A 27,412-nucleotide genomic window follows, 5' to 3' on the forward strand; every position below is an offset into this window, starting at 1 on the left:
TATCATCATTACTACATATCCTGAGACATGTTTGTCCCAAAGCTTAGGAACTAAAATAATTCTCATCTTTCTTATCACTTTTCAAACAAAAAGAGAAATTACCCCAACCCACCCACTCTTCCCTGCCTACTGCCACACATTGTTCAATCAAACCAGATTAAGCAATTAGGAGTTATGATAAGGTACTGCATTTCAAATCAATCAACAAATGATATTTTGAAACCATGAAGATAAAGTTTTATTATCAACAACTTCACTTAAAAAATCCCAATGATCTTGACCCTATTTTGCAATCAAATGGCAGAGATGCATTTCATTTTTGGGCCAAATTTTAGAGCTCTCAAAATTATATGAAAAGGTACTGTATTTGAAGCATTTATTACATATTCCAGCACAAAATACCTGAGAAACTTTTCATCACTGTATCATCACAATCAGACAGATATTAGATAAAAAGAGTTTCTGTCTTTAAAATCTATTGGACAGTTGAAACAGTATTGTCTTGTCATTACCGACACTGCTGAATTCCATGTTTTATTGTAGGATTTAAAGGTGATGCAGATGCCATTAATGTTCATCACTGAACACATTAGAGTCCAGACTGTAGTGTTTAATGTTATAACTTTGCTAAAGTGCTTGTTGAGTTTGAAAATCTGTCAACCAGGAGTTCTCAAATTTAGTTTTGCTGGGCTTTTCTTACCTCACAGATTGCTAATCCTTTACCAAATTACAGCTGAGTTTTCAAATTCTGCCTTAAAATGCGAATCACATGCCCTCAGTCTTCCTAACTGTATCAACCCAGTTACCAAAGTAATCATGTTTTGGCCTTTATGTATGGAGTGAATTCTGACTTCCCAAAAATGTTGCAGATGATCATGAACTAGCCAGTAATCTTTAATAAAGATGGCTTAAGCATTATCATTCATGGCAACAAAGTAATTGTTGTTTTTTCACCACACATCTCTGATTTACTTCACTTGAAACAAATTAGGTTGTTTCACTTATTTACTATGTCTATGCAAATTAGCCTAATTGGCTTTCCAACAATAATGCCTATGCAAATTAGCCTAATTGGTTTCCAACAATAATGCCTATGCAAATTAGCCTAATTGGCTTTCCAACAATAATGCCTATGCAAATTAGCCCAATTGGCTTTCCAACAATAATGCCAGTAGGACAAACAAATGCAGATTGAGCCTAGCTGTTGTCAATCAATTAAGTAATCTGTTAAAAGGGTAGCTATTTATCTCTGGCCACCTTTACTTTTTAGTTGTGTCATATGACAATTAAGCCATTAAACTGCCCAATGTTGATAGTTTTGTATATGCAGTAAATGTGATGATAACTGTTGAACAGGTTACATGCATATAGTGTTGTCAAGAAGGTCTCTTTTGTAAGATTGTCTGGGGTTTTATTTAAACTCTATTTTTATGTTACCATTTAATGCTAGAAAGTATTGATGCATTGAACTTAAGCTAAAAACTTAAGCATATATTTTTAAGAAATCAAAGAATGTGTCTCTTTCTAATATGTGGACTAGATTTTTAATTTTCACATGGATTTATTTTAACAAGAACATTCTAACCAATATTGCAATATTGGTCTGTATTCTTTTCTGTTTTTTTCTACTTGAACAGTCACAAGAATTTAAAATATAAGTATCAAGTTCCCTCCATTAGTGGCAGTAGTTTCAGGTTAGGTGTGTGCTAAAGAATCACAGACTCTGTCTCTGTATTCCATGGCAGATCAGTCATGTAAGTATAAATGGGCATGTAATAAATAGTTAGGGGGCCCTGAGTGGCCAAGTGGTCTAAAGCGCTCTCTGTTCCGGATCACTGCCATCTCACCTCTGTCTGCGTGGGTTCGAGTCCAAGGCTCGGCTAGTGTGGATACGTGGGAAAGCCTGCCAGTAGCTTTTTGTGGGTTGGTGGTTCTTCCCTGTGTTTTCCAGGGTTCTTCCTCCACCAGTTATACTGGCCGCCATGTATAGCCTATCTTGTGCTGAAAAATGGTGTTAAACCCTAGAACAACAACAACAACAACAACAATAAATAGTTAGGCAGTTGTGTAAGACTAAATGGGTATGTAATAAATAGTCAGGCAGTCATGTATGACTAGATGGGCATGTAATAAATAGTCAGGCAGTCGTGTAAGACTAAATTGCATGTAATAAATAGTCTGGCAGTCATGTAGGACTAAATGGGCATGTAATAAATAGTCAGGCAGTCATGTAAGACTAAATGGGCATGTAATAAATAGTCAGGCAGTCGTGTAAGACTAAATGGGCATGTAATAAATAGTCAGGCAGTCGTGTAAGACTAAATTGCATGTAATAAATAGTCAGGCAGTCATGTAAGACTAAATGGGCATGTAATAAATAGTCAGGCAGTTGTGTAAGACTAAATGGGCATGTAATAAATTGTCAGGCAGTCGTGTAAGACTAAATGGGCATGTAACAAATAGTCAGACAGTCGTGTAAGACTAAATGGGCATGTAATAAATAGTCAGGCAGTCATGATCATTTAAATCGACATCCTCATTTGCCTCTTCATAAAGTCTTCATAGCCATCTTGAACTTCTCTTAGAATATGAAAATAATTGTAATTCCATTTTCAGGCATAATTACTTATTTAAAATTTAAGTTACACATAAATTTCACTTTCTAGGTGACCAAAATATATTATCAGTTCTCCTCTTGTTCCCATTTTCCTTATTGACATCAAAAATATGTTTTCAACAGAAGTACTATTCTTTAAAGATTGTGGAACATGAAGTCCCTCTTTTAATTTGCATTTTTTAATATGAAGCAGACGGAAAAGGATTTCCTATGAATTTGGATCCAGGTATCTAAAAGTAATAAATCTGATAGGGCTAGTCCTAGTAGTCTTACCTCTGAGTTCGATACATTTTCAACACTTCCATCATAATCTATCCTTTCACTTCCATCATAATCTACCCTTTCACTATAGCTTTTGCTTTCATTTGCATATATATGAATTTTTGTACTGAATTTCCACAAACTACAAGACCTTGATAACTATTCAATGGACACTATTGTAGATGCAAATGTAAATGGATTTTCAGGGTTTGTATGTGACTTTGAAGATGCTAATATATATGAACATTTAAATATAGAAATAGGATGTCAGAATGATAAAAGTAGTATGGAGACAATCTCGGTGAGTACCCCATTGCATGATGACATACATGTAATTGATATGAAACTAAATACAAAAGGTTTTAACATAGGTCACTTAAATGTACAAGGTATAGTGGGAAAGATAGACCAGATTAAGTTAATGTTGTCTTCCATGGAAAATAATATACATGTTTTAGGACTCACTGAAACCAAATTAAATGCTAACCACAATGATGATCTATTTCACTGTCAAGGCTACAATAAACCATTTCGTAGGGACAGAGAGACAGCGGGGGGGGTCTTGTTGTATACATTAGGGAGATGTAAATGTAAAAAGGCGACTTCACTTGGAGTGACATGAAATTGAGAGTATCTGGGTGGAAATCTTTCAAAATAATGCAAAATCTTTCCTAGCTGGTTTCATTTATAGACCACCTTCCTCCAAAGCATTTTGGAATGATAACTTTTTGAAACAAATAGAAAATGTTCTAGCACAGGAGAAAGAAACATATATACTCGGAGATATAAATAAGGACCTTCTCAATACTCAAATAAGGAACAACTGGATGGAATTTATTGAATCATTAGGCCTAGACCAGCTGGTAAATGAGCCCACAAGGGTAACAGAAAAATCAAGCACTCTTATTGATCACATTTATACTAACCTACCAGACAATGTGGCTTGTGTTAATGTACCGAATGTTGGTCTTAGTGACCACTATCCTACTTTTTTGACAAGAAAGGTTAAATGCAAGAAAAATAAGAAAAATACACATAAAACGATCACTTACAGATCGTTCAAAACTTTTAATGAAGAACAATTTCTCAGTGACCTATATAAAGTTCCATGGAGTATGATCCAAAATTTGGATGACATAGATGAAGCCATGAGGGTGTGGACTGACTTGTTTATGGATGTAGTATCTAAGCATGCACTACTGAAAGTACATCGAGTAAAGACTGATATTCAACCTAATTGGCTTACTACTGAAATCCTAGATGCTATGAAAACACGAGACAAATTCAAGGCTATGGAAAACCATGCACAATATAAAGTATGGAGAAATAAAATAACAAGTATGATCAAAAAAGCTAAAAAAACTTATTATCAATCATTGCTTGAAAACAAAAAGAGCAACACAAACTCCATTTGGAAAGTCTTCAATGAACTCACTGGAGGAACGCACATAAAACAGACAAATAAAATTCACTCACTTCTGGTAAATGACACCATAGTCACTGATGAAACTGACATTGCAAATGTTTTCAATGATTTTTTCATCAACATTACCACAAAGTTAAAAGAGCCAGTGATAGAAAACAACTTTAATGAACTGAAAAAGTTCTGCAGCAGTAAAATCTCAAAGGAGGTATGTTTCTCTATCCCACCAGTGTCAAAAAACTTTGTTAAAAAATGTCTCAGTGAACTTGATACCAAGAAAGCTACAGGACTTGATCAGATTGGTCCACGACTCATTAAATCTTCTGCCTTTGCTATTGTAGATAGCATAACATTCATAATTAATTTAAGTATTGCAACCTCATCTGTCCCCAAAATATGGAAAACTGCAAAAGTAACTCCTATTCACAAATCTGGTTCTAAGGATGATGCTGATAACTACCGACCAATTTCAATACTACCAAACTTGTCAAAATTGATTGAAAAACATGTCCATGACTCATTCATGTCATATTTAACCAAACACTTGCTGTTACACCCTAATCAATCAGGCTTTAGACAGAACCATTCCTGTGAGACTGCCTTGATCTCCCTAACTGATAAATGGCTTCAAGCACTTGACCAAGGTAGAATAATAGGAACTGTATTTGTAGATTTCAGGAAAGCTTTTGACATGGTGGATCATGAAATCCTTTTGAAGAAACTGAAAATCTACCAGTGTGATGAAAGAACAATTAGATGGTTTACTTCGTACTTAAATGAGAGAACACAACATGTTTACATAAATAATGTTCTGTCTGAACCTGAAACAATTAGATATGGAGTACCACAAGGCTCAATTCTAGGTCCACTACTATTCATTTTATTTATTAATGACCTACCACTTTTACTAAGAGACTCAATAACATCTACAGATCTCTATGCAGATGACACAACATTGTCAGACATCCAAAACACAAAGCATGAGCTCGAAATTTCTTTACAGAATGCCCTAAACAATCTGGAAAACTGGTGCACATGTAATGGCATGGTGGTAAATACTGGTAAAACTAAAATATTACTTATCTCAACACGGCAAAGAAGGACAAATCTTGATAGTGATGAACTATGTCTGACATGGAAGGATACAAATCTGCAAATAGTCTGTCATGATAGGCAACTTGGTGTTCTGGTAGATAATAACCTATCATGGACTGAACATATTAAACATACCAGTAAAAAAGTCAATTCAAGTTTATGGCTTCTCAGTAGGATAAGACATTTTCTCCCTGAAAGGCACAGGAAACTATTTTATAACAGTTACATACAACCCTATTTGGACTACTGTAGTACAGTATGGGGTAATTCAAATGATAAAAACATAGCAAAGCTGGCACATCTTCAAAAAAGAGCATTTGGGCTAATATCAATCCAGAAAGAAAGCAAGGAAAGTTTAGCTGGTAGGTTAAAAATATTACCTATTAAAGACTGAATCTGTTTGAGAAAAGCCAAATTAATGTACAGGATATCTCAGAATAGTGCTCCTGAATATTTACAATCACTATTCCAGTATAGGCTACCTGGTAATACTCCCCACCTGCGATCCATGTCAACCAAACAGTATAAAATTCCCAAACCAAATAAGGAGTTATTTAAAAAAAGTTTCCAATACTCTGGAACTCTGCTCTGGAATAGTATTCCAGCTGAGATTAGAAATGCCCACTCTATTTCCTTCTTCCAAACCCAATATATCCAGTGGCTTCAGAGATGCAGCTTAAATAAATGAATTCCTTTGTATGAGGGCCTCAAGGTAGATTAGTTTTTAGCTAATTGTGTTACCCTCTTTAAATTAGGTTATTATTATTATTATTATTATTATTATTATTATTATTATTATTATTATCTATTATTAATTTTAAAAAAGTATAATCTTCCAATAATATATAAAATACACAATAATTTGTGGCCTAACATACACGCAACTAACAATCATAATAAATTGCCCCAAAAATTGTTCACACAAATCAATTTGTTATGCAATCAAGTATATGAAACAGAAGAAGTATTCAGTGCAAACCTCGATTTAATAGCATTATGTAACTTACCCATCATTATTGCATAGCTTTTACTTTTTGTGTTAAAAATCCTTGTCTATTCGAAGTGAATAGGTCCTTCCACAGAATGGAGAATTGTCAATAAGACAATGTCCAGAATGGTCATCTTTTTCAAGAACACAATTTAATGCATATTTCATAGTTTGTGACCAAAGACAATGTTTATTGCAAGTGGTTTACCATATTAAGTTTTCCCTTCTATCTCAGTGTTATATTCATCCATTCCATATTCTGCTTATATACCCATAACCTGTCCTATTTAGAATTTAGTTATGAAAGAACCTCATACTAAGTTCCACTCCAAAGTTTTGCAGAGGGTTTGATTTTTAGAGAAAAATAATTTCCCAAATGTTCTCACTGGTTGTTTAAATAAGACCTTTGATATCTTAGGCATTGTTAAAACAGCCTCTAGTTCTATTTATTTTGGTGTATGATTGATGGGTGTAATTCGCCTCACAGGGTGTTCAGCTTTATTTTCTATGTGCACATCTTCAAAGAATGCTAGCTCAGCTTGGTCATTTTAACTTCCTGGACTTGTAAATTGGAAGGAGAAAAAAAAACACTAGCCAATAACTATTTTTAATTTGTTATATTTTAAAAATCATTTATTGCTTTTTCAGAAGTCAGTATAGTTTACTCTGGCAAAATTCATTTGCACTACTTAAATAGTTGCTTATATTAATGACACTTGGACTAGTTCATATTCATTTCTCAAGCATATGGGAGTAGTCATTTCAATCAACACTCTGCTTTAGGCAGTGTGTTGTTTCCCTAATGCCAAATATAAAGAAATTTTAGTCACATTACATGATGTAACAGACTTATCCTAACATTCTCACTACTGTGCTTGTTGCAAATACACAAAACTTCACCCTAATACCTGTAGCTGTTTTCAGATGTACTTAATAACTGAAGAGCAGAAACAAAGTAGTGCTCCTACAGTATGGCATTTAATTATTTTCAAGGGTATTGCTGGTTACAAAAAATATGGATGGATGGATGGACAGATAGATTAGGCATCTACATCTAGATATGAAACAGGTTAATTTCATACCATTGTAACAACTCTATCATATTAAACTAAGTAACAGAAAATACCATAAACCATCAAGTTTTGTAAAATTAACAAATAATTTATTTCTCTAGAATACATGAAAATTTATAAAAAGAAACAGTGAATTAAATCCCCAATAGTTCTAAAAGTTCTATCACAAGTCTAAATGTATGCAGTTCCAACTGAATTCCAGTGGTATTCAAAAAATAATCTGATATTGAATGTGTTGATGTGTATGTAGTTTTGACTGTGCTAATGTGCTAGTTGCTTGGAGTGTGATGATGTGCTAACATTCTTTAAATCTATAAGAATAATATAATCCAAAATGTCTTTGTCTGAATTCACTATAATTTGATATTAATGTTATCCAAGAATATTTTTGAGCACTTTTTAATTCCAATGAATAATAACTTAAATAAATAAATAAATCCACCCATGCTAAAATTTGAACAGAACAAAAAGATTGATTCTGCTTCAGATGTTAAGGCAAGAGTGAGCAATGATTCAAGTAAACAACATTATATAAAAGGCCAAGCCACAATAGTAGAGCCAGGATGTAGGTCAGTCTCCTCTATAAAACATTCAAAAGTTGTCAACAAGTTCAAGAATTTTCAAGTTAAATAATATGTCCATGACTCAGATTCAATAAAAAAAATCCTCCAAATATAATGATCTGAATATTTAACCTATGCTCTTAGAGAAATATTAGATATGTATATATGATGTTGTTTGCAAAATTAATGTTACTGGACAGGTACACCAAGACCTTGATTTCGGATAAAGTCAAGTATATAATATTGACAGTCATAACATATAATCAATGAGAAAAGCCAATAAATAGTGCAAATTATATATTCATAACACTATATACATGTACTCATAAATTTGGATTCCTTTACACCCAAACCATCGACAGATACAGATTTTGTTCATTCTGCAATACAAAGGAAATAGCTCTGCAATAAACAGAAAGCTATGAAAAGGATGTTAATTTCACAGCCAATGAATGCACAATAACTTCAAGCCAAGCCATGAAACAAACTACTATTCCAAGTCCATGATAAAACAGGTTGTACAAGCCTGTATTGTTACTGGGGTCAAACCTTTGAAGATTTACACTTCTTTCTTAAAATATTAGCTACAGCAGCTATTGAACAGAACATTCTTTAGACCTTAATTTCTTCCTTATATGGCATTTCAAGACTGGCTATAGCCTGCTAAATGTACAGGATAACAAATCTAAGAAGAAAACATCTCTAGCAATGGTGTAATTACCGAGTCCTCTGATTCCTGGAACAAGAATGAGGCGCAGAGCTAGAGATCAGATATTTTGGATCCATGTAATATTTTTATAATTAATCTAACTTCCTAGTCTTTACCACTAGATAGTATATATTGTCTACTCTATATTAAAACTGGTTAAAAGCTGGAATAGTTTAGCAGCTCAAAGCACCCCATATCTGTGTGTGTGTATGTGTTTGTGAACCATGCATCAGTTCCACTGATGCCTGCATCATCCAGTTCGTATTTACTATACAGGATAAATTTTCTTGGAGCTATTTCATAATACAAGGTCTAAAAATAAAAGTTTACTTCAGAGAGATTCTGAACAGCATATACAAAAATATAAAATGAAGTCTTCAGTCAGTTTGATTTTGGGGTGAGGATTGGCCAGATGGGTACAATCATTTTTGTAAAAATTGTCAAACACAGCTGTGCTTAAGCAAGACGATATTCCATTACAGCAAAATATTTACCATCCTGCAGATTGTTCTTAAAAATAAAAATATATCAGATATGAAATTCTGATTAGTACACTTTTAAAGATCAACAGCAATGCCATCTAGTCCTGGTACTTTATTATTTTTCGTGGATTTAATTACTTCATAAATTTATCTGATGTAAATGGATTGTCAAGACCTGGATTAAACTTAAATGTATAACAGTTTATATTTTGTATTTAATTTGTAAATATAACTTCTTCAGATAGAATATTTACTTATGAGCACTGTACCATTCTTCTGGAGTTAAATTTTAATGGACCTAATTTTTGTCCTTTAATATAGTTCTTAAAATTGTTCCAGATTCCATTGATAATGAGTTTGACCACAATTCAGCATGTGAACAAATTTGTTTGGAAATTTTCCTTTAATACAACTTTAAAAAAAAGTTTAATTGCATATTTCTTTGCAGCTGTAGAGTTTGAATCGATTTTAATTTTTCAAACTCCTTTAAAATATCAAATTTTGATTGTTTCAAAGCTCATATGCATCATCCCAACATCGAAATTGTTCAGGGAGTTTTCTTTCAAAATAGTGAGTTCTTAACATACATTTTCTTGCTCTCTGAATAATATGTGTTAAAAAAAATCAACAGTATTATCAACACTGTTCCAATAAAGTCATAAACCAATCATGAAAAAGTAGTCACTGAAACACTATAATATGTACAATAATTTCATTGTTTTGTTGTAACCATTTACATCTTGGCAACTCATGTGTACACATAGGTGTACAACAGTCTTTGGTCTATGGAGAATATTCAAATGATACACATGGTAAGAAGGTGATTCTAAAGCAACAAAATTAAAAACTTCGTCAAATATTTTAGAAGATGTCATATAGTCAACACTTTTACTGTCTCTGTTATCATGATATATCCTGGATACAGCTTAACCTCTATGAAATCTGTATATTATTCAATATATGTATATTTGCACAAATTGCACAAGTACACTGTCGTATTGAATCTTCTAAAAGACATATGCTACTCTTTAAGTCCACTGGGGGAAGTATCCATTTCACCTATGCTACTCTTTTAGTACACTGGGGGGAAGTATCCATTTCACCTATGCTTCTCTTTAAGTACACTAGGGGAAGTATCCATTTCACCTATGCTACTCTTTTAGTACACTGGTGGAAGTATCCATTTCACCTATGCTACTCTTTAAGTACACTTGAGGAAGTATCCATTTCACCTATGCTTCTCTTTATGTACGCTGGGTGAAGCATCCATTTCACCTATCCTTCTCTTTTAGTACACTGGAGTAAGTATCTATTTTAATTATGCTACTCTTTAAGTACACTGGGGGAATTATCCATTTCACCTATGCTTCTCTTTATGTACATTGGGTGAAGTATCCATTTCACCTATGCTACTCTTTATGTACACTGGGTGAAGTATCCATTTCACCTATCCTTCTCTTTTAGTACACTGGGGGAAGTATCCATTTCACCTATGCTACTATTTAAGTACACTGGGGGAAGTATCTATTTCACCTATGGTTCTCTTTATGTACACTGGGGGAAGTATCCATTTCACCTATGCTTCTCTTTATGTACACTGGGTGAAGTATGCATTTCACCTATCCTTCTCTTTTAGTACACTGGGGGAAGTATCCATTTCACCTATGCTACTCTTTTAGTACACTGGTGGAAGTATCCATTTCACCTATGCTACTCTTTATGTACACTGGGGGAAATATCAATTTCACCTATGCTTCTCTTTATGTACACTGGGGGACATATCCATTTCACCTATGCTTCTCTTTATGTACACTGGGGGAAGTATCCATTTCTATTATGCTTCTCTTTATGTACACTGGGGGAAAGTATCCATTTCACCTATGCTACTCTATTAGTACACTGGGGGAAGTGTCCATTTCACCCATGCTTCACTTTATGTACACTGACGGAAGTATCCATTTCACCTATGCTACTCTTTTAGTACACTTGAGGAAGTATCTATTTCAATTATGCTACTCTTTAAGTACACTGGGGGAAGTATCCATTTCACCTATGCTTCTCTTTTAGTACACTGGGGGAAGTATCCATTTCACCTATGCTTTTCTGTATGTACACTGGGGGAAGTATCCATTTCACCTATGCTTCTCTTTAAGTATACTGGAGGAAGTATCCATTTCACCTATGCTATTCTTTAAATCACCAGCAAAGAATATACCTTGATCTAATTTGCTTAACACATGAGCAAGCTTATGTTCCAACAGTGCTATGCCATCACTTTCTGGATGCTGTTAATGAATGATCCCCATGAAGAGCTATTGGAAAACAAAACAATATTTTTGTCCATGGGCAAAAATGGCTTATATCATACCAGATATCTATATCCATGTACAAAATGCTTGTATCACAAAAGAAGTTATCCATCATTTGCTGCAATATATTTTGATTTTAAATAGCAATATATTTCAATATTAGCTTATGCATAAATGCCTCCAGAGTCTCTTCCACTACAAGGTTTATTTTCCACGTACAGATTCATGATAAAACTTTGAGCCCAAGAAGCCAATGAATTCATTTGTAGTGTCAGCCAACATTTCGGAAACAATTTTTCCTCATATTCTTTTAAAGTTTTTGTAGAAAAAGCATTTTTGCATTTATTTTTAAATGCATTCACATTCCAGGAAAGTAATTTATCAAAAAAAATGTCATTGCTTCAAAATGTTCTGGCCATGGCTAACATCCTAGTTAGTTTCCAAACCTGCATATTAAAAAATGTCCTCTCCTACCTGCTGACTAGTTTGAGATGCATCATCTCCTACAGAAACAGCCATTTTTGTTTCCATGCTCAAACTTTTAATCTGCCACATTTTGCCTTCACTCACCCTCTTCAGACATGTTTGTTTTGCTCATCAAACACATATACCCCATCATTAATAATGAGTTCATTGTATGAAAGCCTGGCAAAATCTTCCATTTCACTGCCACATTTATCCATTTGATTTTTTCTTTTTTTTTTCAATTCTGACCTTAAGAGTCAAGTCTTCCATGCACATTTTAATTTTCATGAATCTCATAACTTTTAGCAGTTTGTTTATCTTAAGCTGAACTTTGCTATTATGTGTTAGGGGTGACTCAAGGCTTTATAGTCCTTTAGCTGCTCTTCCTGAGTCAGTGGGGTCTTTCAAACATAATGTCTGCATCAACAATGAGGGAATCTCTAATAAAAGATTTTTTCTTGTTTTAACAAAGAAACCAGATTTCATAAAAATGTTCCTTCTTGATTGTACTTCAAGTGTGTCAATGATGGTTTCTAAATTGCAATGAGGACCTTTGATTATTTTGCTTCCAGATCTCAGTGGCTCATGATCACACTTCAACTCATCATAGAAATTATCAATTCTGATTGTAACGGACAGTAAGTTTAAGTTTCTTGTCCAGAGCTTCTGAGGAATAAACAATAAAATTATTGTCAGTGTAACTTGACCTAGGGAGCCATACGCAAGTGATTTCATTGACAGTTAATTTAGGTTCTTTATTTGCTCTCTTTGAAGGCATCAGATTAACTTCAAATGCACCAATGATCACAAGTACCAGTCTAATACAAGCAACAACAGAGTGAAAGAAAATAAACTGCTCTTCAAGCCATTGTGAACACACTTCTTTGTCCAGCTGAATGAAAATTCCAATTTTCACCTTCCACTGATGCGAAGATAATACTATTTTACAAAATTCACACTTTATGAACATCAAAACATGATAGCAATAGAAAGCATGTGAAACATATACAAACCATTTCATTCATTTTCTTTCACTCATAAACAGAACAGAAACCATTCATGCAATTAATTCACGGTCATATTTTTAAGCAAACGGTACATTAGAAAACATGACACTAAATTTACACCCAAAATATAACCCTTTCTAGAAAAGCCGTGGTCATGACATGAAAACAATCCCAGTTAGATTATGGCAACATGATTGAATTCATTCAGACATTTTGAAGTTTATTCTTTCTGTTATGATGTGGAAGTTAATATGCTGAATGTTGGAAGAAAGAAATTTGAAATGAAAAAAAAATTAAAGATTACTAATTGGCTTTAAAGTCAATATTCATGTACAAAAATTTCTTTCTAGCATACAGAACCAGACACCGCTATTGATTTATCCAAACTGTGATTGACTTTCATGCCTTAATGTCAAATGAGAACCAATCTTTCTAGCATCAATGCAGATAAAGACCAACTGTAGGCAAGCACAAGCTAAGGACAACAACTTCTGTGAAGATGTGATAGGATTATCAGTTTTTCTCTCTGACCAAGAAACAGTAACTGGAATAAATTATGTTTCTATTTCCTTAAAATCCGGTAACCTAATTATTTATCCAAAAAGGAAATCAATTTCTTCTCTGTAATGGGCATACAAATAAATTTCTTTCAGTAACTGGGACATTTTAGTCAGCACTTGTTTGTGTTGTCAAACAAAATAATAATCTCATAAATAATATGGATGAGTATTATGCAATTGATTTTTAAAGTCCTTTAAAGTCTTCCCATAAAAAAAATCTTTGTGATGAATTAATATCCAGTTGATTAATTTAAAATTCATGAACAAGATGCCCAAGTGGGCAGAATATCACTCACTTAGCTGACATATGTCTAATAGTCAAGCACAAGAATGGTTGAAAAATATTCTTTGTTAGCAGGATGCTTGCTATCAAATGTTTTCCAATTTTTTTTACCTGATTATGAAAAAAAGCTCTTTGAAGTATTTTTCAAAAGTATATTAGCCAATTTCTACTGATGATAAGTCAGTGTCATCTGCAAAAAGCTTTAATTGAATCCAGGATGTTTTCTAAAAACAATTGGTCAAATTCTGCTTTCTAGTTTTCCAGAAGTAGCTTAAATGTTCTTCTGTTTTAATAGCAGAGGTCATTTTAGATGGAAGATCATTATTATTTGTTAGATGCTGTCATATTTAGTCAGGGGCCCTCGGTGGCCAAGTAGTCTAAGGTGCATGTCTTTACAGATCACACATCTCACCTCTGTCTGCATGAAGCTGACTTGGCTTGACCAACATCAGTATGTGAGAAAGCTTGCCTGCAGCTTCCTGTGGGTCATTGGTTCTTCCAAGGGTCTTCTGCCACCAAATATACTGGCCACTATGTATAGCCTATAATGTGCTGGAAAAAACAACATTAAATACTACAGAAGAAAACCAAACTCAAATTTATGTAGATCCTGTTTAGCAGTTTGTGAGATGAAATCATTTACAGTTTTTTCCTTCTATTTTTAGTAATGGCAGGCATATTGGAAGGTAGATTGGTTTCATTTTGTACAAACTTAAAAAGCCTTCATTTCAGGATACTTTCTGTAAAATGTCAGTAAATTTCTGAAGAGCTGGTTTGAAATGAAATCATTTAAAAGTTTTTGACATTTAGTAAAGGGGAAAGGTATTATTGGTACAAATCTAACTTTAAATCAGGATTCTATCCATAGTTTCAAGGACTTCTAGTTTCCATGGAACATTTATTCTTAAAAAAATTAAATTTTCTGTGTATCAGTGCATAAATAGGTACAAAAGTACATGAAAAGCAAATACCAGGAATTTCAAGATGGCCACCATGGCCATTCTTTCATTTAAGACCAACTAATCATTATAAGAGTTATTTTAGTCCTTCCAAGATGGCCTCCAGTTCCTAAGCTTTTTAGGATAAAACAAGATATCATAAGAAGTCTATAAGTAAAACCATATGTCACTACAACTTTCAATTCAGGAGATGTAGCAAAATCAAGATTTTTATAATGACTACTATGGCCATGATACTGGAGGTATGATTAGCACCATCTTTATTTAGTAGCAACTAGACATCATAAAAACTATTTAGTGAAAACCTCATGCTGATATGACAATCCATTCAGGACTAACAATAACTAGATTTGAAAAATAGCCTTCATGGTGGCCATATTGGAAAATCATTTTTGTTTAGACCAAGCAGATATCATATAAAGCCTTTTGGTGAAAACCCCATATTGATATGACCATCTGGTGAAAACCCCATATTGATATGACCATCTGGCAAAAAACCCATATTGATATGACAATCTGGCAAAAACCCCATAGCGATATGACCATCTGGTGAAAACCCCATATTGATATGACCATCTGGCAAAAACCCCATATCGATATGACCATCTGGTGAAAAACCCCTATTGATATGACCATCTCTTTAGGAGGAGTAGAGCTGACCAGATTTGCATATTGGGTATCAGACTGGTATCATTTTCATGCAGCTAGACACAATAAGGGCATTCTGTTGAAGATTCCATAAGAATATGGCTTTTTCAGCTCTGCATTTTTGACCAAATACACATCATAAATTGTCTTCTGGTGAAATTCCAAAGTTGATATAACCATCCATTCAGGAGAAGCAATGATAATGAGATTTTGAAGATGGCCACCATGGAAGCCATATTGGATGTCTGAGAAGCACCATTTTTATTTTGGTCCAACTAAGCCATGAGATAAATGTATGTGTAAAGTTTCACAACATGACATTTCTCCCAGTAGTTTGATAGATAAATGTAGCCACAATAAACAAGTGTTAACAGACAGACAGACCTATGCATGATGGACAACAGACAATAGGTCATTGAATAAGCTCCTCTGGTCTGTGTCTAATAAAGTAACAAAGGGGGTATTTTCTGAATACAGGAAAGATTTAATGAAGAAATAATGGTAGGGTTTGAAAATATGATGGATAATTTTCACATATATTTTTAGGCACAATCTTTCAGACATCTGCTTGAATCCATAAGGTCAAGTGAACTAGGAAATGCCTCTACATGTATTATAATTTTTTAAACCTTAGATATAGAATTTTTTCCCAGAGTAATACATGTTTTGCACCATATTGGAAATCCAGATCACCCATTGGATGTCCTCATAAGATTCCAACTATAGTCCAACTATACCTACCCATTTGTTTGTACCCCCCCCCAATGACTTCAGTAGTAGAAAACTTTAATGTGATAAAAGTGCATAAAACTTAGTTCATTCATTGATTTATAATTTCTAACCTGAATGTGACCATTGTGGCCCTAACACTGGCATTCTCTGTTCCTTTCATGCTTAACAGACTTTCCATACTAACACAGTGCCATGTTGCATACACTATGGCAAGTTGATTTCTTCAGACAACAGAGTGACATAGTTCATCCTATTAAGTAACTGCCAGATAATTCTGTAAATTACAATAATGTTGTGAGTTTAGAGTTATATCAGTTGCACACATGTATATAGAAATTATACTGCTTGTTAAATCAAAGTGAAAGGCAAATTTGTAATCGTCATTCATTTCCTTTGCTTGATTTGACATTGTAAATATCGGAAGCAGATGACATAGTATTTTCCTTCTGCATATATACATGTGTAGTCATGAATACACCCCTTTGCTGAAAATGGACTTGTCCAAGAACTGGAAATGACTGGTAAACAGGGTCATCTTTAACACTGAAAACTTCTGTTTGGAATTAAATGTGCAGAAGACAGTGGTGTTAGGGTCCTATCTAGGTATCATCAGGTTTAAAATTATAGTCCAGAAGGCATATTACTTTCATTCTACAAAGCATACATGTGTAGTCGTAATTACACCCCTTTCCTAAAAATGGACTTGTCCAGGAACTGGAAATGACTGGTGAAGAGGGTTATCTTTCACACTGAAAACTTTCATTTGTACTTTTTGTCTTTTAAATCAGTATGGGGATACAAACAAATGGGAAGGGATATTCAGACCATAGGGCAAAATTTATCACAAAATTGGCGACTTTCACATCACATGAAAGTAAACTCTATTCTTTCAAACATTCCTTGATATAACTTCTACTTAATATCTGGAATCTTTCAGCCACATTTATTTGTACACAAAAACAAAATTCTGCAAATATTCCATCGGCTTACGATTAGTGATAAAACCACATTAATCGTCAATGCTTGACACTTTATTGATAGAAAATCACTGAGGAGATTGGCTCTTAGTTATTACAGTGGAAACTTGTTAAAAACCAGTGAAAGACATTTAAAAAATTAAACCTCAATATTTAATTAGTACTTTTTTCAGAATTTAGCTCGTCTCCAGCCCCAAAAAATTCCACTATTTATACCTTAGATGGATATTGGTTCAGAAATTTATAGAGTACACAGCCGTCTAAATGATAACATCCCACAATACACTTTATTGCAAAAATTGAGTGCCTTTTTGAAGATGAAATCATCTAGCCTAAGGCATCCAATTTCCTTGCCGTAAATCTTGATACACAATTAATATAGAAATGAGAGTCCATTGAGAATCAAACTGTCCAATTAAGACTCATCAAAATTCCTCAAGTAGCTTTAAATAAATATTGCCTAAAATGCTTTCTTTATTAGTTTAACGGCAATATCCATTATCGTGTACAAATGGAATACTGACTGCAGTATGCCTCTTGCAACTCTTCCAGTATTGACCACTATTATCATGTACAACTGGAATATTGACAATGCAGTATGTCCATTGCAACTCTTCTAATACAAGTTAAAGTAAAAAAAAGGTGTACATATTGGTAGTGAACTTTGAATTTTAAAGAAAAGTATTATTAGAGACATTGATAATGATTTTAGCATATTGATAGCTACAGTCTACCTTTTTGACCATTATGTTTTTATGACCTTTTAAAGAAGTCAAATTCTTTATCTTTTTTCTTTATTCCATCATATGCTTACATTCATTTAAAGTGGTTTATCCCCCTAAGTTTTTAAAAATTTTAAAGTTACATTTTTAAAACTAACTTTTAATCATCACTGCTGATATATAACTAGTACTGTGCTGATGTGCCATTAAACCCTACACATACCTATAATACTTTAAAAAGTGTTTAAACTCAAGTCTGGTACAGTACTAGTCCAGTACCACTTTTTAAGCTCCAGTCTGGTACAGTACTAGTCCATAGCTAATGTTTAAGCTCCAGTCTGGTAAAGTACTAGTCCAATACTAATGTTTGAGCTCCAGTCTGTTAAAGTACCATTCCAGTACTAGTTTTTAAGCTCCAGTCTGATACGTTACTTGTCCAGTGCTAATGTTTAAGCTCCAGTCTGTTAAAGTACTATTCCAGTACTAGTTTTTAAGCTCCAGTCTGGTACAGTACTAATCCAGTGCTAGAGTTTAAGCTCCAGTCTGCTACATTACTAGTCCAATGCTAAAAGTGTTTACATTGTGTATGTGTAAGTATGTATGTGTGTGTCAGTGTTTAGCACCTGCTATGTATATATAATTTGTATTGTATGCTTGACCTTTGTATGTTATTCTGGCCTACCTGACTATTGTCATCTTTTAAAGATGTTTACTTGAATTTTAGCTGAAGACCTTGCCTTGGTTATGACCTTAGAAGGTTCTGGAAGTGAACTTGTTTTGCAGTTTGATGTAATTTTTCATTAAGATGAGGTTTTTTCTTCAGAAAATGCTATTGTGAATACAGCATATGGGGGTTTATATAAAAGAGATTTTTATCAACAAAGCCTTCATTTTGTTCTGTAAGTTCAGTCTGTAAAATTATTTTTAGTTATGCTCAAAGATAATGTGAGAGGAATAGTTATTTAAATTATTCACTGAAATTTAAAAAAGTGCTAATTGACTTTTGGATTAAAATACTATTTTGGGATTATTGTGAATTCATTCAAAGGTATTTTGGATTATTCATTGTTATACATCAAGACTCTTGGTAGATCAGCACATTCAAGAATTGAATTCATTGAAAATACTCAATACATTGGGACTTGTTCAGAAAGTCTAGGATTAATTGGGATTTTAATTCACAATGCTATATGTTCCTTTTAAATTTCACTTTGTATTTTAGAGAAATAAATTGGTTGTTGAATTTTACAAAAACTATTGGTTTCACTTTCTTTCTGTTACTTACTTTAAGACCAAAGAGTTGTAACATATCCTTGCAAACATTTGCAAATGCCTTTATGTTAAAAAGAACATAAATGATAAGAACATTTTCTGGCACTTGAACACTGACCTCTCTTTGGTATGTATTACCTGATATTGTCTGGCAGTTATAGACTCTCCCCTTCTTTATATGTATTACTGGATGTTGTCTGGTGGTTATACATTGACCCCTTTCTGTTTTGTATTATAGGGTGTTTTCTGGCAGCTATACATTTACCTCATTTTGGTATTATTACAGGATGTTGTCTGGCAGTTATACATTGACCCCTATTGGTATTATTACAGGATGTTGTCTGGCAATTATACATTGACCCCTATTGGTATTATTACAGGATGTTGTCTGGCAATTATACATTGACCCCTATTGGTATTATTACAGGATGTTGTCTGGCAATTATACATTGACCCCTATTGGTATTATTACAGGATGTTGTCTGGCAATTATACATTGACCCCTATTGGTATTATTACAGGATGTTGTCTGGCAATTATACATTGACCCCTATTGGTATTATTACAGGATATTTTCTGACAGTTATACATTGACCCCTATTGATATTATTACAGGATGTTGTCTGGCAATTAATTATACATTGACCCCTATTGGTATTATTACAGGATGTTGTCTGGCAATTATACATTGAAACCTATTGCTATGTATTATAGGATGTTGTTTGGCATATAAACATTGACCCCTCTTTAGTATACATTATTAGATGTTTCTGGCAGTTATACATCAACCACTTTTGGTAAGTATTATAGAATGCTATCAAGCATTTTGCATTGACCCCATTTTGATATATATTACTGGATGCTGTCTTGCGGTTATATATTGACCCATTTTTGTCATGTATTACAGGATGTTGTCAAGCAGTTTTACATTGACCCCTTTTGGTATGTATTACAGGATGTTGTCTGGCAGTTTTACATTGACCCCTTTTGGTATGTATTACAGGATGTTGTCTGGCAGTTTTACATTGACCCCTTTTGGTATGTATTACAGGATGTTGTCTGGCAGTTTTACATTGACCCCTTTTTGGTATGTATTACAGGTAATTGCCTGGCAGTTTTACACTGACCCCTTTTGGTATGTATTACAGGATGTTGTCTGGCAGTTTTACATTGAGCCCTTTTTGGTATGTATTACAGGATGTTGTCTGGCAGTTGTACATTAACCCCTTTTGGTATGTATTACAGGATGTTGTCTGGCAGTTGTACATTGACCCCTTTTTGGTACATATTAGTGGATATTGTTTAACAGTTTTACATTGAACCCTTTTTGGTATGTATTACAGGATGCCTGGCAGGTTTACATTGACCCCTTTTTCGTATGTATTACAGGATATTGTCTGGCAGTTTTACATTGACCCTTTTTGGTATGTATTACAGGATGTTGTTTGGTAGTTTTACATTGACCCTTTTTGATATGTATTACAGGATGTTGTCTGGCAGTTCTGCATTGACCCCCCCTTTTATTATATATTACAGGATGTTGTTTGGCAGTATTACACTGACCCCTTTTGATATGTATTACAGGATGTTGTCTGGCAATTTTACATTGACCCATTTTATTATGTATTATTGGATGTTGTATGGCAATTTGACATTGACCCCTTTTTGGTATGTATTGCAGGATTTTGTCTGGCAGTTTTACTTTGACCCCTTTTGGCATGTATTACAGGATGTCAGGCAGTTATGGAAAGCAATGGCAATAATAAGGCATCAGACTGGAATCACGTTCTTGTTCTTCCAAGACCACAAAATTACAAATTGGAGGAGTGAACTGAACTTGAATGGTTATTAGTACTAATGATAGGAATGTAATAATAGCAGATAATATATCACTGCTACTAAAATATAAAGGAGATGCCATAACTGTTTGATATGACAGACAACAGTTACTGTGCCATTATTATCAATAGTCAGCATGTGTATGGAGTGTCAGTCAGTAGCATTGCTAGATGTTCACAAGGACATGAAAATACAATGTTATAACACATGAAAACACCATGTTATAACACATGAAAATACCATGTTATAATGACATGAAAAAAAAACATGTTATAAAGACATACAAATTACCATGCTATAAAGACCTATGATGGACATCAGGAATATGGCTGGTTTTGCAAATGTCAGTTGAAAGCAAAGTGAAGTAGTTTTATGGTGGCATAATAAATTCAAAAGATAAAAGGACATTTAATAGACAAAATTGCAGATAATTCCTACACATCTTCACCAAGGCTAATAGAGGAAGAAGCCTGTGGCTGACAAACTTATAAATATTCAGTGCTGTACTTAATTAGCTACAGACAGACTTCAATTATACTTCTTTGATCCCTACCTCAAAGTTCATTAATATACTCTCTTATTAATCGAAAGAAGAAATTGGAATCAGACCACTAATTATTAATTGAGCAGGATTCCAGTCTCAGGGTGGTGAAAAATTGAATATCATAGTTAATCTTTGGAAATCCAGACACTGGCTGTAATATCTGTCTGCAATTTTTCTTTTCTAATCTTCATAGACTTCTATCAGTGCTTTAAATTCTAAATAGATTTTGGCCTTGCATCTACATGATTTAGATTTTTTTCCCCATCAGGTCAAATCTATCTTAAGCCCACCCAGCATGAAACTAATGAAAATCCTGTAAAGAATATACTTAATTTTGATTGCTCAGAAAGTTTGAACTAACTTCAAACAAAGAGTATTTGCATTGGATATTAGGTCATTAGTGCACAAAATAGTTTTGTTATTTCTAAGGAAAATTGAATTAGTGGTTTAAACCCCATATGGTCTTATAGGTCTGTACTCAATTGTGGTGATAAATTAGTGTAATCCTTTCTGAAGAGAGGTCTTATATCTAAATTATACAACAAAGAACTTAACAATTACTTGAAAAATCACAACTGTTATCCTTAATTTTGACTTCCTAATTTAATTCATCATATGTATCCAGATTTTAAAATAGCATTCTTCTGGGATTCAGTACAATGAATAAATAAATATCCACCATAAATATTCACTGAAACAGCTTTTTTTACAGCCATAGGAAATAAAAAACAGCATTTTTAATACAGTTAGGAGAGGAGAGGAATGTGGGTATGTGACTCCCATCTCCATGGTGTTTTGGTTATTGTTATTTAGGTGATGACTGAGCATTTTGTCTTAGAAATAGAATTAAAAATGTATGCAAAATGTAATTAGCCATTCTGTAATATACCAATAAAACAAATCAAACTCAAATTGCTGGCATGCCAGCATAACCTGGTTCCTTCCGGCCCTTTCCAAATCACTGTTGGTGACAGGTCAGTGTTGATGTATTTCTTTTCATTCTCTGACTCTCTTCACAACCTCTTTGGGTCCTCGCCCATAGCTTGGTTGCAGTCTTTTCCAACTATTGGTTGCACAGGTATGGAACTATCTTTTCCTTGTGCTTTTCTGAGATTTGCTCCCTTTTTATGAAGCCAAGTCTGTTTTTCCATGTCCCTTACATTTTCCAGACCTCTTCCTTTAGACAATTCATTTAATGGGATAAATTACTTATTAATTTCCTTGGAATCCCTCAGACTTCCTTTTCTGCAGACAAACTTGGATGGCCAAATTTTGCAAGGAAACACATCCCCTCTATTAGTTTATCCAATCAGGGTTAACTTTCTCTAACAGCCAAAATTCTAACACTCCTATTAAAGTCAGAATAATTCACTCTAGTCCATTTTTAAGTAATAACTTTTCTGGAAAATATCATTTTGTGACATTTTTTTCCAGGAATATGTCTGTGCTTAATTCTACTTTGTCAATTCCTCAACATAACCCGACACTGACATATCTCTCAGACTGTTATTCTAGTGGATCCTAATTAAAATTCACTCATGCCCCAAACAGAGCAAAGATTAACCATCACAAGCTACCAATATATGACAAGTCTAGAACATGTGTCAGTCTTCATAGTTACATATCACTCTGACCACAACAGAATGTACTGTGAAAATATCCAAAAACTTCCACCATTACAACAGTCATAAAAAATAAAAAAACAGCTTTTTAATATAGTCATATGAAAATAACAGGTTTTTTAATACAGCCATATGAAATAAACAACTTTTTAAAACAGCAGTATAAAATAAGAAACAGCTTCTTTTATATTAGTCATGAAAAATAAAAAACAGTTTATTAATACAGCCATGGGAAAAATAACAGCTTTATAATACAGCTATGGAAATAAATAACAGTTTTAATACAGCTATGGGAAATAAATAACAGTTTTAATACAGCCAAAAGAAATAAACAACAGTTTTAATACAATCAAAAGAAATAAATAACAGCTTTATAATGCAGCAATAGGAAATAATAAAGATCTTTTTCATAATACAGTCATTGAAATAATAGCTTTTAATACAGTCTTGGGAAATAAATAAGTTTCATTACAGTCATGGGAAATAAATAACAGCTTTATAATACAGCAATAGAAAATATGAAACAGCTTTTTATATTACAGTCATATAAATAAATAATAATTTTTTAATACAGTCATAGGAAATAAATAACAGCTTTTTAATAGAGCCATGGGAAATAAATAAATTTTAATACAGTCATGGGAAATAAATAACAGCTTTTTAATACAGCCATGGGAAATAAATGACAGCCTATTAATACAGCCATGGGAATTAAACAACATTTTAATACAGTCATGGGAAATAAATAACAGCTTTTTAATACAGCATTAGAAAAAACTGCTTTATAATACAGTCATGGGAAATAAATAATAGTTTTATAATACAGCATTAAGAAATAAATAACAGTTTTATAATACAGCATTAAGAAAAAAATAACAGTTTTATAATACAGTATTAGGAAATAACAGTTTTATAAGACAGCATTAAGAAATAAATAACAGTTTTATTATCAAGCATTAAGAAATAAATAAGTTTTATAATACAGCATTAGGAAATAAATAACAGCTTTATAATACTACCATGGAAAATAATTAACAGCTTTATAATAGAGCATTAGGAAATAAATAACAGCATTATAATAGAGCATTAGGAAATAAATAACAGCTTTATAATACAGTCATGGAAAATAAATAACAGCTTTATAATACAGCATTAGGAGATAAATAATGCTTAATTTAACTGTGTGCATCTATATAACGAACACAATTTTGGAAATCTTCACACTAAAGATTTTGATATTTTCATTCTTTTAAATATTAAATTAGTAGTCTTTGAGAAAACTATTGAATCAAGGAAGGATAATTCTAATACGAAAGCAGTAGTAAATGCCAAACTGGAAATTATACATTACATGGTACATTTAATAATTTTAATTATGTTCTTTTCTGCTACAACTTGTTATACCTCTTTTGAATGTTTTTATATTACATTTCACAAGTACATAATTGCCATGAAAATTTTGGAGAAAAATAAAAGTAGCAAAGAGCAATTAAAATTTCAGGATCCCTAGTAATGTTTGAAACCACATACACTGTACATACATTAATACATGTCTGAAAATATCAGAAGTCCTGAAAATTTCATGGTTCAAGCCAGACATTTTTTCTTCTGAAAGTTACATGGCAGGCATTTATTTATTAAATTTAATCTAAAAACATTCAAATGTCATTTAAAATAGTTGTGACAAATGTAGTAGCGCCTTTCTGATGTCACTGCGCTTCGGGGAATTAGTCACAAGCAAGAGGGTTTCTTCTTTTTCTACCTTTAATGATGTATGTTGCCCCTAGTTCTTCATGCTGACTCCCTGCACTATGTTTGACCTGGTTATTTAAACAATCCTAGCGGACTTCAGAGAAAACATTCCCTGAAGACCTGTTCTAAACTAATATTCTGGTCTGATTGTGTTAGGTGCAGACCCTTTATCTAACTCTAATCTACATATCAAAATGCACAGAATCTAAATTTTGTAATCCAAAATAAAGCCATATATGTACTCTCCATACACACTCTTTTCCCACTGATGCTGTGTGTTAGAATTTACAAAAATATTATTTTGAATATGAAATTACTTGTAAACTTTATCCTTTTGAGCAAATTACTTCAAAATTAAACTATAACTACTCAACTCTATTTTAAGCACTTTATACCTACTAAAAGAGATTCAAATTTCCCTTCAAATGGTCACTAATTTTAATGTTTAAGTATTATGGCAAACTTGCTATAATTGATTTTAATTAGCTTTACAAACACATCTTCCAACTGTCCTACTGACTCCTTTGTTTCAATTTCTCTGGACTGTAACTTGACACCATAGCATTTGAATAGCTGCTGGTAACCTTGTATTGACCCCAAATCTCTGCCTCTAAATCTGACAGTGACTGTAGAGTTACTCTATCATAGACATACTGTTATTAAATTTATGTAGAGAATTTAGAAAATTTATACACAAATATATCTTTCCTTCTAAAACTAATATAAATACCATAGCACCTGAAATAACTAAATTTAGCCCTATAATATGTCCCTCCGGCCCAGCAAAATTTGGTCCCCAAATTTTTATAACATACTATTGTTTTTGTCAAATTATTGAATAAATTGGATTTAGACATGTATTTCATAATGTTTTATGTGGCATCAGTGTTCACACACACTTCCTTGCACACTACAAACCTACAAAATCTACTCCCTAAATAGAATTTACATTCCATAGTGCAGGGTATTAAGGTACAAAAATATTGCGATTTATTACAATCTTTTCAATTAGAAACAGAAATAACTTTATAATCCCAAGAGGTCTTATGGATGCTAATTTTAGGTAAATATCTTGATACATGTATATGTAAAATAATTTCAAACACTTAATTATTAATCACACTAATAATCTATATATCATCTTTGTCTACCAAAAGTCACATGAACAACAGTTCCATAAATGTCTGACTTTTCACCAATCTACAGTACTTTGTATAATGTTCCATGAATGTCACTTCGCTTTGAATGTAATCTGCAGGTATCACAAGGATTTCAAGATTTTCTTGAACTGAATAAGAACTGGCACTAACATTGTGCCATAGACTGCTTTTAAAATTACAGTAGTTATTTGTTTGCAAAGAATAATCCATTTGGAATGTGCAACATAGCTGTCAATTGTCCAAGTGTGGGATTTATACATCTGTTCTGCTATACCATAGGAAGGAAGATGTGCAGGATAGATATGGAAGAAAAGGTTGATAGGAAAGTATAGCACAGCAAAACAAATATAATGAGTCCACCTTTAAGAACTAATTGATCAAGTCCCTTTGGAATCTTCACTTTGCATACTTTCTTCTCTTTCCTTTTTGTGTCTTTGTTACATGAAATTCCCAGAGCAAAAACTGCGGTAAAGCTTCTTCAGGGTCCCACGTAGTCTTGGGGAAGTCTTGCCATTTAACCCTATAAACACGCTTGCCACGATGCCGACTACAGGCTAGAATTTCATCAACATCCAGTAAAGTTAGGTTCTTTCGCATTAGAATGTGTGGTATCGGGGAGCTGTGTTTCTCCACATGTGTTCTTTCTGTCAACACAAGGGTGATTTGCAGCCTTGCTCTCGGTTCTTGTTAGTGGCCTGGGTTTAAGAAACCGTCATTAGCCATTGTACATGTCTCCCTCATTTCTTCCTTGGTGTTGTTTCTTTCGTTCCGTATGGGTTATCATTTTGTCTGTTTTCCGTTGATACACTGAGTGTAGGTCCTTGTTCCAGTGTTCGATATTGCTTTTTGTTTTTCTGTTAAGAGGTCCTTGCATATGTATTATCCATGTTCAGTTCATAGTCCTTTATCGTTTCCTGGTTGTCAACAATTTTTCTTTTTTTTTATGTCTAGTTTTGTTAATGATTTTTTTTTTTTTTTTTTTTTTTTTTTTTTTTTTTTTTTTTGTTAAGAAGTCCATGCAATAGTGTTGTCCGTGTTCAGATCATAGTCCTTTATCGTTTCCTGTTTTTTTTTTTATTATTTGATCCATTCATTTTCCCACTGCTGCGGCTAGTTGTTCTTGGCTTCCATCACCAGAAAAAGGTGGCATGAGACTGAAATCCATGCAGCTTCTATCCATTTTGATGCAGTAAAATCACAAGAATCAAAGGCACATATAGATCTCTAATGACAAATTTTTACCTGACAGATCACTTCGTAAAATTGTAGAATAAAGTGTAAAGAAAGGTCCTAAAGATGAATATACAAAAATTTTGCTACTTAACTTTCATATGGAGTCAGCACAGTCTA

At 33.2% G+C, this 27,412-nt stretch overlaps 1 long non-coding RNA gene across 1 annotated transcript in view; it reads left to right on the plus strand.

Annotated features, from left to right (window-relative positions):
• The window catches only part of LOC149774350 (uncharacterized), an 80,018-nt gene extending 52,814 nt beyond the window's left edge, over positions 1–27,204 (plus strand). Inside the window, exon 2 of the long non-coding RNA XR_016416879.1 lies at positions 26,927–27,204. This is a non-coding gene — a long non-coding RNA (uncharacterized LOC149774350). The remainder of the gene's footprint in view (positions 1–26,926) is intronic.
• Positions 27,205–27,412: the final 208 nt, after the last annotated feature.

This window comes from Sinohyriopsis cumingii, unplaced genomic scaffold, assembly GCF_028554795.1.
Source record: "Sinohyriopsis cumingii isolate HCF-2022 unplaced genomic scaffold, ASM2855479v2 utg000349l, whole genome shotgun sequence".
NCBI lineage: Eukaryota > Metazoa > Mollusca > Bivalvia > Unionida > Unionidae > Sinohyriopsis > Sinohyriopsis cumingii.